The 12,769-nt window shown below is 40.1% G+C and overlaps 1 protein-coding gene across 2 annotated transcripts in view; it reads left to right on the plus strand.

Moving 5' to 3' along the window:
• Nucleotides 1-4,038: 4,038 nt before the first annotated feature.
• Nucleotides 4,039-12,769, plus strand: part of dagla (diacylglycerol lipase, alpha) — a 31,469-nt gene continuing 22,738 nt past the window's right edge. For both annotated transcript variants that reach the window (XM_020632503.2, XM_020632504.2), the window contains exon 1: nucleotides 4,039-4,528. The gene's annotated coding sequence lies outside the window, so the exon portion shown is untranslated. The remainder of the gene's footprint in view (nucleotides 4,529-12,769) is intronic.

Consider the following 12,769-nt stretch of genomic DNA (forward strand, 5'->3'; position numbering starts at 1 on the left):
AGTAAAAACAAACTCTTTCTTAGTCTACAGCAAGACGTAACAGTACTATTGTTCTCTGCAACCTACTATGTATACTTTTCTCCAACATTCCCAAACATCCTCTTTCTTAATCATTGCATGCTCATCTTTTCTATCTCTGGAAAAGTTGATTTTTGAAATTTCACTGTAGCAATCAATTTTGATTTTTTTTCCGAATATGCAGGGATGGCATGGAATTTTCCACAATATGTGCGATGTATCACAATGCATATTCCCCGCTGTACTGACTTCTATTCTTTCAATTGTTTAATACAGAAGTAAAAAAAACTAGGACAGCTCTGATAGCCAGCACTATTATCCATAATTTCAACATTATGAAAACATTTTTTTTATCATCTTTTAGTAAAGTGAACCAATCTCATTTCCAGTGCAGGAATGTACAAATATTGCAAGCTTTTGTCAACATTTGTGCAAACTAGATTAAAGAAAGATAACGCAGTTGAGGGAGCTAGATTTAGAGTCTACGGTTTAAAGCTCAGCACTAAAGTGTGGTACATTTTTTAAGAAATAGGTTATTACAGTTCAGATGCGGTATTGAAGTAACTTCATGCATATTCTATTTGTAGTTTGCTCCATATACAGCTTTGATCCAAACTTAAATGGTTTGATTCACTACTAGTGGAAGCAGGCTGAAAAAATAGAACAAAAAATAGATGCACAGTGGCACCCCATCCCCCAGGTATCATAGTCTGTGAACCACTTAGCAATAGCGCTCCAGCTGATTAACCAATAAATACTTTCAATTGAGATAATGACTTGGTTTTAATTTCTCCTCGCCAGTAGCAACACTCCCAGCAAGATGGCTCCTGCAGCAATAACAGCACCACCAATGAGGAACGGCTTCAGATGTTCCAGAGAGTCTGTGCCAGAGGCCGCAGCCTCATCACCTGCTGCTTCCGTTTCTGCTGCCCCATCATGGGGAGGAGGCTGCTCGGGCTCAGGAGCTACAGGGGCAGGGTCACTCTTGCGTGGGGCTGCCGGCTCCTTCTTTTCAGCTTTAGATGCAGCCTTGGGTGCCGGGGCCCCAGACTTGGCCTTGGCTTCCATGGACTCAGGGACAGAGGTGTGGTCTGGTCAGGAGGAGTCTTTATAAGGTCAGCTCGGAGCTGCTTCACTGAGGAAAAACAGCAAACAGACAAAGACAGATTATCTTCTAAATTAGGCTCACACATCCTATTATCTGCTCCGGTGAATGAAGAGTGGATGACATACGAAAGTGCCCTTAAAATCAACGAGCCACTGTACAGCAGTCAAGCAGTCGTGTGGTTGTTGGGCCTAAAAAGTGACCTTGGAAAAAGATGACATTGATGGAAACACTCCGATGCTCAGAGGACAGGAAATTGTTTATTTTGGTCCCAGCAGCTGGGACATTATCTTCCACAAGAGAAGTAAATCGTACATCAGCTTCCTGTGTGCAGCATTTCTCAGGAGAATTTGCTCGTTTTGTAACGGAAGAAGAGTTACTGTCATGTAGCTGCAGAGCTCAACCATGCATGAGAACAGAATCTCTATTTCTTTGATCCTGATGAGTTCAATCCAGATGCTATAACATGTCGATACAACCTCTTCCTCAGTTTTGCCTTCTGTTCTCTCACTGTAAAACTGCATGAGTCATGATATCTGCTATAAATGGAGGACAAGATGGAGGAAAAACATAATGATCAACGTGACTGCAAGGGAATCAGTGAGAATGAACAAAAAGGGAAAAAAGATGAGTAACACAGTTGAAATTTAATTAATGGGCCATAACAGAATATTTTTACAGAATATTGACTGGACATGTCTTTAAAAATGCTCCCTAAATCCTGCAGTGATGTGATAACAGTAAATATGTGTTTTACATACCTCTCCAAAAGCTCTGCAGAGATAACAAGGATTACAGACGGAGGAGCAACTGCAGCAGGCTCTGGTAGTGACAATGTCCTTAGTTAGAGAAAATGAGGGAAAGCGGAGAGATGGAGGACACTGGAAGTAGGAGGGAGGAGAATGAGACAGAGGAGGAGAGATTGGACTGTACCATCGAGTACTCTGAAAAAGGGGAGTTCATTCTTTGATTACATTCTGGGTCTTAAAGCCTTTTTCTAGTATAATCCAGAGAGTTTGAAGAGCGACTATAAAGGTTATTTCAACATGACAAAGTTTAGTTTTTACTACCTATAGCCTACGTGAAAAGGTAATAAGCGATATAACCAGGTCACACGTTTTACGACAGAATATTGGCAGAATGTCATGGCTGTAGATCACAAACTGTTTATCCATGGATGTAATCAAACTAGAAATTAAGCCTCAGTGTTTCAAGCCATTGGCTGAAGATAACACAGCTTAAATAACAACACATATATAATACAGACTGCATTGTACACATAATTCAGATAAATAGTGTATGTTTAGTGAAAATACATCTTCCATGTAGCCTATACTTTTACAGTGGTAACATGAATTAAATGGTCTCACTGTTTCTATATCCTTAAATTATTATTTCTAAAGCCACTTCTACTGTGTGGAGTCGAGGCGAGGCTTGACCCTCAAAGAAATGTCAGAGGGACATTACCACTAATTGATAAAATCAGATGAAAAGGCACTAATACAGATTTTAAACTAAGAGATGTCAAATAACATTACTAGGATAGGCTATTGTTTTGAAATTGGTGGGGCAGAATTAAACTGGCATGACACTTAGCCCAGTGACATCACGCCCCTTTCATTAGGATCTATCTTCTTTTCCTTACCAAAAGACTGCTATTCAGTGTTTATACGAGGAGATGAGTCGTGATTTTGTCTTCTGTATAATGTAGAGCCATCCTGCATCACATTTTTCCGGCAATAGGCTCCCTACATTTAATTTAAGAAGCCTAAATGGCATTGCACATATAGCATGTAGGCTATTATGACAACAGTAGGGAAATGATATGCCATTAACAAATTGAATCCTGTTGCACTGGTACGCTTAACAGGCTACAGGCAAAGATGATCTATTTTTAGACAGCCAATGTCTGGCAAATAACCCCTAGCACTGAGGTCAGGTCAGCCGTCTTGCCGCAGTCACGGCAGCAGGCGGTGTGAAAGTCAGACGACCATGTTACCAGAGAAACCAAATGTCCCTATTAGTTTATTTCTTAAGCGTGGAATTTTTTTTTTAAATGTTGTTTTTATTTATAACTTTCACCTGTTCGCCTGCATTGTTGACACATGACAGTTATAGGCCCTACACCCATTTCTTATGTGTTTATTTAATGAAGTGACGTTGATCCACGCCCAGTGTACGTCGATCCCAAGACGATAATAGTGTGTCAAGATAGTTCTCGGTACAAATAGTGAGTTTTCGGGTAATTTAACTTCGATACTAGGGCACACTGCGAATTAGATTCAAACTAAAAAAAAAAAAAAAAACTCTGTAAATGAGGGAGGTTGACGTCTAAGCACCGAGTCAACATTTTCAAACTGAATGAGGATTTTGAATTATTCCTTAATGTCGGCCTGTATGAGCAATGCTTGATTGTTTTATGATGTGGAATTTAGAATATTTAACAAACCAGGTAGCGTAATCTTTTCTGATTTTTTTTTTTTTTTAAAACCCTTTCCCCAGGCTGTTTTTTTTGGGTGACTTCACAAAGAGGAGTGGCAGCCTCTCAAAAAACACTGCTCTCTTTGAATCTGTTGCCGATTCCTTGATATTCACAAACCACCGGTGGCGCCCTTTCTCCGCAGGATCTCCAAAGTGTCTGTGCTCTGCCTTATACAAAAAAAGAAGGGAACCAGGTGTGCGTAAACGGAGCATTGTATGGAATTTACGCAACAAACACGGAAGAGGAATTTTTACGTATTTTTTTTGTTGGAGAAACATCCGAGGGGATGGGCCAGCTTCTTGGGAAACGCTACCTCTTGTGTAGTTGCTATTCGTGCTGAGGTTCGGGAGTTGTCCGGCTGATGGCACACACAGGCTGTCGACTACAACGCGTGAAACAAGGGGGTGGGTTGGGTTGGGGGGGGAGAGAGAGAGATCGTCAAACCAGAGGCGCTGCTATCATCTGTGAAATAGAAATCATCATATCGAGTTCCGACGGGGGTTACATGAAAAAGTCCCACTCTCACTGGACTGCCACAGCCGACGACGTGTTGTAAATACGCCGAGAACCAAGCCGTCAGATACCGGGGCGGCTTTAAAAAAAAAAAAAAAAAAAACCCCACCGTGTATTTGATTACGCTCTTTGATGGCATGCAGCCTGTCGTGTTCGCCTGACACCCGGCAGATTAACGAGGACGCTCCTGCTCTTTCATGTTCTTCTCCGGCTCCATTCATGCTGCAGTTGTAATGACGTCTGTGGGGTTATTATAAATCTGTTGGGAGACACGCGTGTGAATTCGTCCTCCTTAACCCGTTGCCGGTGCCCGTGGAAAGCGAGGCTGAAGCTGGCTGCAGTCGAAGGGGATATGGGAGAGCGAGCGGAACCGATGCGTTGGGTCTTGACGGGGCATCGTCAAAAATCAGGTGAGCGGAGTCCGGATGAGGAGGCTGTTCTATCTGAGCGTTTACCTGCCTTTTGCTATCTGCACATTCAGGGTACAGACATTGTGACCCGGCTTTTTTTTTTTTAAGCTCTTGTTTTAGTGGTTTGAGTCACATCTCTTATAGGCCACATCCACATTAGCTAGGCCCGCAGGATGCCACCTTAAGCAGCTGTCCTGATTAAAATGAGATTACTCTACAGCCGCTGCTGCTAATCGACTTGTTGGAATCACACATTGAGATGCTGTTGCACAAACAACCAACCAGCTAACTACAGTGTGAGTGGTTGGATTAGGCCTATTGTATATTTGTCTTGTTATTTTACATTGAATACTGAATATTATGTAAAAAAAAAAAGAAAGATTAAAAAGCCTGTTAAGTTAGTAAGAGTGCAAAAGTGATGTGACAGTGCCATAGTCTGTCGTGTAAACTGCTGGCGGTCCAAAGTAAGTGTTCAGTACTTGGTTATTTTTCTGATAATTTATTTGGCAAATTATCAGTCAACTGGTCTTCTGAATGACTCAATTAACCAGATTTAAAGCATAGTCTTGGTTTTATCAAGACCCCCATGATTGTGGTTGGGCTGTGAATGTTCTTTTTCTAAAAAAAGGACATGGCACAGCGACAATAAGGGGAATGTCACACCTGTTTATCATCACACTCTGAATATTCCACTGATAATTCGGGCTCTCCTTTCTCACGACTTCCACTTTCATTTTTCCTCTGTCGTAATGCTCTCGCCAATCCATTTACAAATACCTTCCTAAAACAATTATTCATCAAAGATAGCCTGACATAGACAAGGTACAGCCACATAAACGTCAACGCAGTGGATATAAGGAAATAGCCTCCTGACAGGACCAGAGGGGTCAGCTGGAGAATGTGGAGCTGTCAAGAACACCCTTAAGGGCTCTGAAAATGTGACACCCCAAGCTTTTCATTTGAGAAGAACCATAGATAAGTTCAGGGAGAAAAAGAAAACGAGGCGACGAGAGGAAAATCGTAACTATTGCACTGATGGCACAAGTTTAAGTGTAGACCTATTTTAGTTTAGACCACTGTCATGTTAAAGGACCAGATAAGTTTGTAATAAAGTGAGTGCACGTGGCACACAGAAGGGTGCTGAACTGTATCTCAGCTTTTAGTATTTATTCTTTCTTAATAAATACTGATGTCAGCATTGTGTTCTGGATCCCTCATCTATATGGAATACAATCTTTAATTACATATCCAAATAAATCCAAGCCCTTGTCATTTAATGCTGCATTAACACCAGTGTTTACCTTTGGTTTTCTGGTATCCCTGGCTTCAACCCTTGTGGAAACCAAGCACCTGCAGGGAGTCCTGGCAGCTTTTGCATGTTGTCTCTATGTTTTCCTAAGCATTGTATTCAACCTCCTCTTGTGCCCAGGCTCCTCTGCTTTATTGACTAGTTATTTTACATATTTTGGGTAACCAGGGCCTCATGCTGATGGTTGGATATTAACATGCGATTAAGGAATCACACTGCGTCAGGATGATGCAGCAGCACTATATGCTTTTGCATTTTGCAGCATTAGGTCGTGTTGATCCTGCAGGTAACCACTGTCAATAATGCAACAACAATTGTATTAACTTGTTATAATTCAATGTGTTTTTTTTTTTTGTTTTTTTTAAGATTTAACATTTTAAGACATAGTTTTGTCATATAATTTGGATTCGAGGCATCCAATAATAATCACTTATATACTTTAAGAATACCATGTAAAGGAAATAAAATGGTACTATTTTTTAGTTTAATGGTGGGCAAACGTTTGTTGGCCTGTATGGTCTCCAAAGCCCATCTGTATTGTGTCATGCCATGATAAGTGTAGTGCTTGAATGAGAAGAAATATATATATATATATAGTATTGTTAGTTGTTTTTGTTGTTGTAATTTACAAGATAAAAAACAGATATGTCAGCCAAAACTTAACTACCAATAGTCCGCTCCAGCATAAATGTACTTAAATGTGTGAGATAATGAATCCACACTAGATGTGGGAACTAACTCACCATGTGGTTTAAAAATACGAGAGGTGCTCCCTGAAATATAAGTCAATTTTTGCAGTCAGTGTGTGGAGTACATGTCTGCATAAAAGACAACTTAAAAAAAAATCAACTACCTTGTTTTTTTTATTTTAAGACTAAAATTGTATTTTGATGACCACTATTGGTCGGACTGAATACTTATTAATGGATAGAATAGAAAATCATTTTTTCCTAGTCAAAAGAAAAAAGTTTGAGTAGCCTAGTTGAAGTGTTTTTCAGGTTCATAGTTGATAATGATATCATCATCATATTTATGATGTAGTCTGTCAAATCCATTTAATGTTCCTGACAATAGTTCATTTATTTCTTATCAGAGACCATGGACAAATGACAATTTTTTTTTTTTTTTTTTTTTAAAGTTCAACTGACGAGTCAATGTCCATTTGTACTCTGTTGTGAACAGAAATGTTAAACCCTTGATAAACTTAGATTTATGTTACCTCTTCTTCTTTGAAGTGCATCATGGGACATGTGATCAGAATTAGCCATAAGCAGTGCAGAGAAGAGCCTCACTTGGTTTGACTCTTACATGGAGGAGACAGTGTTGAGAGTTTGGCAGGTTCTCTGCAGGAGTTTGTATGTGTGGTTCCTCTCCTCACTTGTTTGTATCGCAGATTTAAAGCGCTACATTCAGTACACTGCTAAAAAACCTACGGCTTCCTGCAGGAGTGTGTTGCATGGACAGAACTGATGCAGATGATTTCAGTAATCCACGAGAAACGTGTCAAACAGCTCCGTACATGCTTTGTGGCAACCTGCCATCGTCAGGTTGGCACATATGTTGCCGACCCAACACACGCGAAAAGCATGTTTACACAAACACACACATGCAATCTGCAGTGCACATACTATCACATCAAATGAAAGAAGAGAAAATGGAGTGGGAAGAGGTGAAAGGGATTGAGTGGGTGGCAGTGGGAGAAAAAGATGGAGAAAGAGGCAGAGGGAGAGTAGGAGTGAGTGGCACATGGCTTTCAGTCTAAAAAAAGATGAGCAACACGAAACCAAAACCAGAATCTGGATTAGCTAGATAAGGAAGAGGAGGGAGGGGAGGGGGGGGGGGGGGGCATGGGAAGGCTAAAGGAGAAAAAATGTAGGTTTCCTCTGCACAGAAAATGGTGCAGATGCACATGCTCAGTTTCATGCTCATAAATGTCCTCTAAAATATGAATACTGAATGAGTGTGTGGGTAGAAGGAGAAGGAGAGAGCATGAGGAAGGGAAGACAGAAGATGAGAAAGGCAGAGTGTTGAGATGAAGATAGGAGGAGAGGGTGAGATTCTTTAGGATGGAGAGAATACTGTATGTGCCAGAATAGTGAGAAGAGTGGAGCACTAGAGACGGCAGGAGCAGAGCCAGGGATGTGACAAATTGCGAGTGAGATTCTTGATCAGAGCAGAGTGTAACACTGACCCAGGCTGCAAAAGAGAGAGCCCCGAACAGATGGATGTATGACAGAGAGATGGAGAGATTTGGGATTGTGCTGCAGTCGCGCCACTGTGCCACCCTGGCACAACATCACTTTTTCCTGTAGACGTTCTCAGCTCATTATTATTGATTCTGACACGATAACAAGCTACATGCAGGACAGGGAAGTCCTCGCATACCTGTATGCTTGTTATAGCGCACCGACAGCTTGTGCAAAAGTGGAATACTTGCATATGGCGTGTCTACTTTCTCAACAAAGCCACATCTTCACAATGTATGTGAACAGCATTACTAAGAACAATGAATTCTATTCACTAATTAATACATTTGTATTCACAAAAATTGAAGCGCCATGTGAGAATTAGCATCCCACGGTCCATGGCGTCCTGCTGTGAGTGGCTTGAGTGTCAGATGATTTATGCAGAAACTCAAGTGAAAGCTTGAGTGTACTTAACTGTGTTTATTTGGACACACCTTAGTTTACATACATTAGATACTCACCTCCTGTGCACCGTGAGTGAAAGCTGATGTTTTCCATTCTGACATTTAGAGTCAGAGTGGGTGATAATAGCTCATGAGAACAAAAAAAAAAGTTCAGAATCCTAGACTTACCGATTATTTAACAAAAGTGTTTTGTGCCTGTTTGCTAAAGAGAGCTGTCTTTGTTTCTAAATTGTTTCTAATATGTTTTTACTTTTTATGCTGGATTAGCAAAGTCATACGAAGGGATAGTTTATGAGGAGGTGTGGTCTCTGCTTTATGTAATGATTTTTGAAGCGTACTTTGCGACAGGCATGATTTGACAACAAGAAATTCAGTCTTTAGAGCAAGCTCAGTGCACTAGAGCAGATATCCCACCCTTAACAACGCACAGTTTCAGAATGGCATCCAGCAGTTTCAAGCACACCACAAAGCAAAAGGGGAATGGTGTTTCCCCTTTTGTTTAATGAAGTGCTTCAAAACACATAACACACAAAACATGTTTTCCTGTTTCTAAGACAACTGGGCATCCTGTTCTTTTAGTGTTGGACTAAACCTGTGATTCAGAAGTAGACTAACCCCCCCTAAAAAAAATCCTTGCTGTTTGTTGTTTGCTGTATTTTCAAACAAAAAGTTACTTGAAGTGATGCTCTATCTCTAGTAGGGGTGGGGGAAAAAAAAAAGATTTATGTAAAAACCGAGATTCTATATCTTCTAGGATTTCAAATCGATTCATAACTTCATAAATCGATCTTTGTTGTTGTTGTTGTGGCTAATCAGTCATTACCTGTTAAGTGTTAAAGCTAGCTCTTTAACTAAGTAGAATGCCAAAACACAGCAACAAGAAATGCAGCCAGTCTCACAGATGACTGGAGTAGATTCAAAAATAGACTTTGAATGCATGGATCAATGAATCCAGAATAGTTTTGAATCGAAAATCGATTCTGAATCGAATCGTGACCCCAAGAATCGAAATCGAGCTGTCAGACACCCAAAGACTCTCAGCCATGATCTCTACCATCAAACAGTCTTCCCCTTTAAGTCTCAAAATTGCACGTTAAATTAAATGGATTTTTACTATCGGTACTTTTTCACAGAATAAAACTTAAATTAAAACGTTGCAGCCTGAACACAACTCTCTGCGGTCATATGCTCCATATTGTGTGTAATAGTTTCACAATGATAAGGCAAAATATATTTTAATATTTTAAATATTAATATTTACGTGCGTGCGTGCGTGCGTGCGTGCGTGCGTGCGTGCTTGAGTATATGATCTTATTGGGCCTGGTCACAGTGGTGATAGAGGTTTCTCAGGGAGGTTTTGAAAATAAAGAGGTGTAATCAGCAGCTTGGCTTGATGCTGCAGTAGAATCACTGTGAGTGAGATTGAAGAGTGGACCTCTAAAACACCTGCTGCTTGTCGTACCAAAGCAACCTGCTGTCTGGAAAACAGATGGGACTTTGGTTTGCTGTTTCTGCTGATTCTACATTCAGATTGAGTATCTGTATCTCTTAAAAAGGGGGTGATGTAATTCATGTACTGACAAAGTTCTGTGTAGTTGTTTGAGCCGTGTGTACAGATGAGTCTTATCGTACATCCTTCATTAGCAGTTGTGGAAATGAGTTTGACAGAGATGACTGAAGAGCCACACGCAGAGAGTCTTATACGTAGAAATAAGATTATTGTGGCTTTAACGTTGTTATAGTTGTATATAGTTTAACTTTGCTTTGTGCCTCTGCCCTGTTTGTTTAAAGTCCATGCCAAAGACAAAGCCGTAATGACGGACGGGGAGCCCTGTCATTGTTGTTGCATCATTGTTGTTGCAGCACGTGGGGTTGGGTGGAGCCTGGCACACAGTAGCACGGTGCGCGGAGCACAAAAGCATTGCTCGCATGCAGGAATATGTCATAGTCTTTTCACTAATCACATGTCACTTAGACTCAGACGGAGTCACTAGCTCAGGATGAGAGTCAAGAGTTTGCATGAGTCATGCTGTATGCAGAAAGTGCCATCATAGCAGAGTCAGGGACAGCAGCTCGGCCTGGAGCTGTGTGTATTGTGAGTGAGTTGTCCTCAAGGTCATTTTTAGACGCAAGATTCTCCCAGATTTATTTTGTCTTCTCCTTGAAGATATCTTCTATTTGATTTTTCATTGTTTGTTTCAATTACTTTAAAATGAAGTCTCATGGTAGCATGATGCGGTACCTTCTGCCTCTCCACTGGACCTGTTGTCACTTTCATTTGCACCAAAGCGGGTGAAGTTGAGTCACAGTTAGTCATGCTTCCTAAATGGAGAGATTGATATCCCCTATGTTTTACGAACCTGGTGTTATTACTGACAGTTGCTCCTTTAATGTTTTTGAGCAGTGTATTTACACGGACACTGGACACAAATATAAACACAACACTTTTGTTTTTGCTCCATTTTTTTACGAGTTGACATTACACAAACGGCCTTTCTCTCAAATATTGCTCACAAATGTGTTTAAATCTGTGTTAGAGAGCACTTTTAAGATGACACAAGCTGACTAAAGAAGCTGACCAAATATTATAAAAAGTATCAGGAGTTGTCTTTAATTGTATCTTAACTGGTACATTAAAATGCAACAAATATTTTCACATTGTAAGCCATACGCTTCATATGAACCATGGCTCTAACTTTGCAAAAAATATATGATCGATTTTTTTTAAATGAACCGCAATCCTTTTTTCCCAGATAAACACGATTCAAGAAGAATATCATACACTGTAAAATGGCTTTTTAAAATTGCTTCCTCTAAAATTGGCTATACCTTCTCTCCCATGGTTTCATTAAATCCTATTCTGTCTTACATATGACTGAATAAAAATATAAATGCAACACTTTAGTTTGTGCCCAAATTTAAAAAGTGTCTATTCTGCTTTGTGCTGGATTTTCAATGATCACTTTGTTGTCAATAAACAGTCCAAATGTTTCCAGTGCGACCTCTTCATAATAAAGGTCTTAGATAGTCTTTGAAAACTTATTTCTTTATTCCCCCAAACTATGGATTACTTTTATGGTTTGGGTTTGACAGTGTTTGTGTATTATTCAGAGCATAAGCAGATGATCTATTTGCATAGATAGCCATAATTGTGAAAGGGATGTTGTATTCCTCATGTATAGAACCTGATTTCACGTGTTATTTTCTTGAAGTGTTTGGATTGTATGTAAAACATTGGAATATTTCCATCCTGTGTTGTCTAAATTGATGATACAAAAGCACACACGATCATCTCTGAGCCATTTACTGTAAAGAGATTTCTTTAAATCTTTAGTTTGACGCTGGTGCAAGAAGCAGTTAGATTGGATCTGTTGAAGCAGACATCTTACGTCACATGTCTGATTGATCTTTATCTACTTACTATTTGTCATTCATTCTTTACTAAAACCAATCAGCACTCTTCCTGAAGCCACACTGTGACTCCTTGGTGTCAGTCTCTGAGATGACCTGGACTCTTTTGGCTTGGCAAAGTAATCAAGGTGGAAATGAAATAAAAAGACCAAATTTAATCTGTCATTCATCATTTTTATATTTCTTTAATCAATCAAAAAGGCGGGGTGCCCTGTGAAATAGAATACATTATGATCAGTTAGCGTTTCACTGTGGTGAAAACGGTCCTAAGTGCATGTACTACTGTCTCCAGTAGAAGCAAAACAGCAGCACTAACAGGGTAACCTTCTCTGGGTGATGGATGGGAAAGCCCTTGAGGAAGCAGCTGCTATTAGTGTGGATGCTGGCCTGAGACATGCACTGATGGCCGAAGCCTTCCTCCATGGAATGAGGCTAGCAGAGCTGACGATGGTCAGTGTTGATTACTTGTTCACAGAACTGATTACAGGGTTAATAGGCTGGTATTGGTGTTTGTCAATGTGCAGTTTGATAGATTACCTATACTAACGATATCTGGCTACTGGACCCTCTACCTACTGTAAGGTTCGACTTAACAGAAAAAAACCTTGAAAACAAATAGTTATGAAACCTTTCATATATACAAATGTATGTAGCCATGTCTTTTGCAGAGGGATTCAGATATTATACTTGTAGTAAAATGGAGCTCTTCTGTGCTGTTCTTAGCACATTGATCTCTTCTAAACCTCAGGAATGATCAATCACAAATATTGATTGGCCTCAGAGTTTGTGGTCACTGTTGTTGGCTGACTGAGGACTGAGTGAGAAAATGCAATCCTGGATACAGAAAAAAGAAAACGATACAACCTAGTTA

Source organism: Labrus bergylta, chromosome 3 (assembly GCF_963930695.1).
Source record: "Labrus bergylta chromosome 3, fLabBer1.1, whole genome shotgun sequence".
Taxonomy (NCBI): Eukaryota; Metazoa; Chordata; class Actinopteri; order Labriformes; family Labridae; genus Labrus; species Labrus bergylta.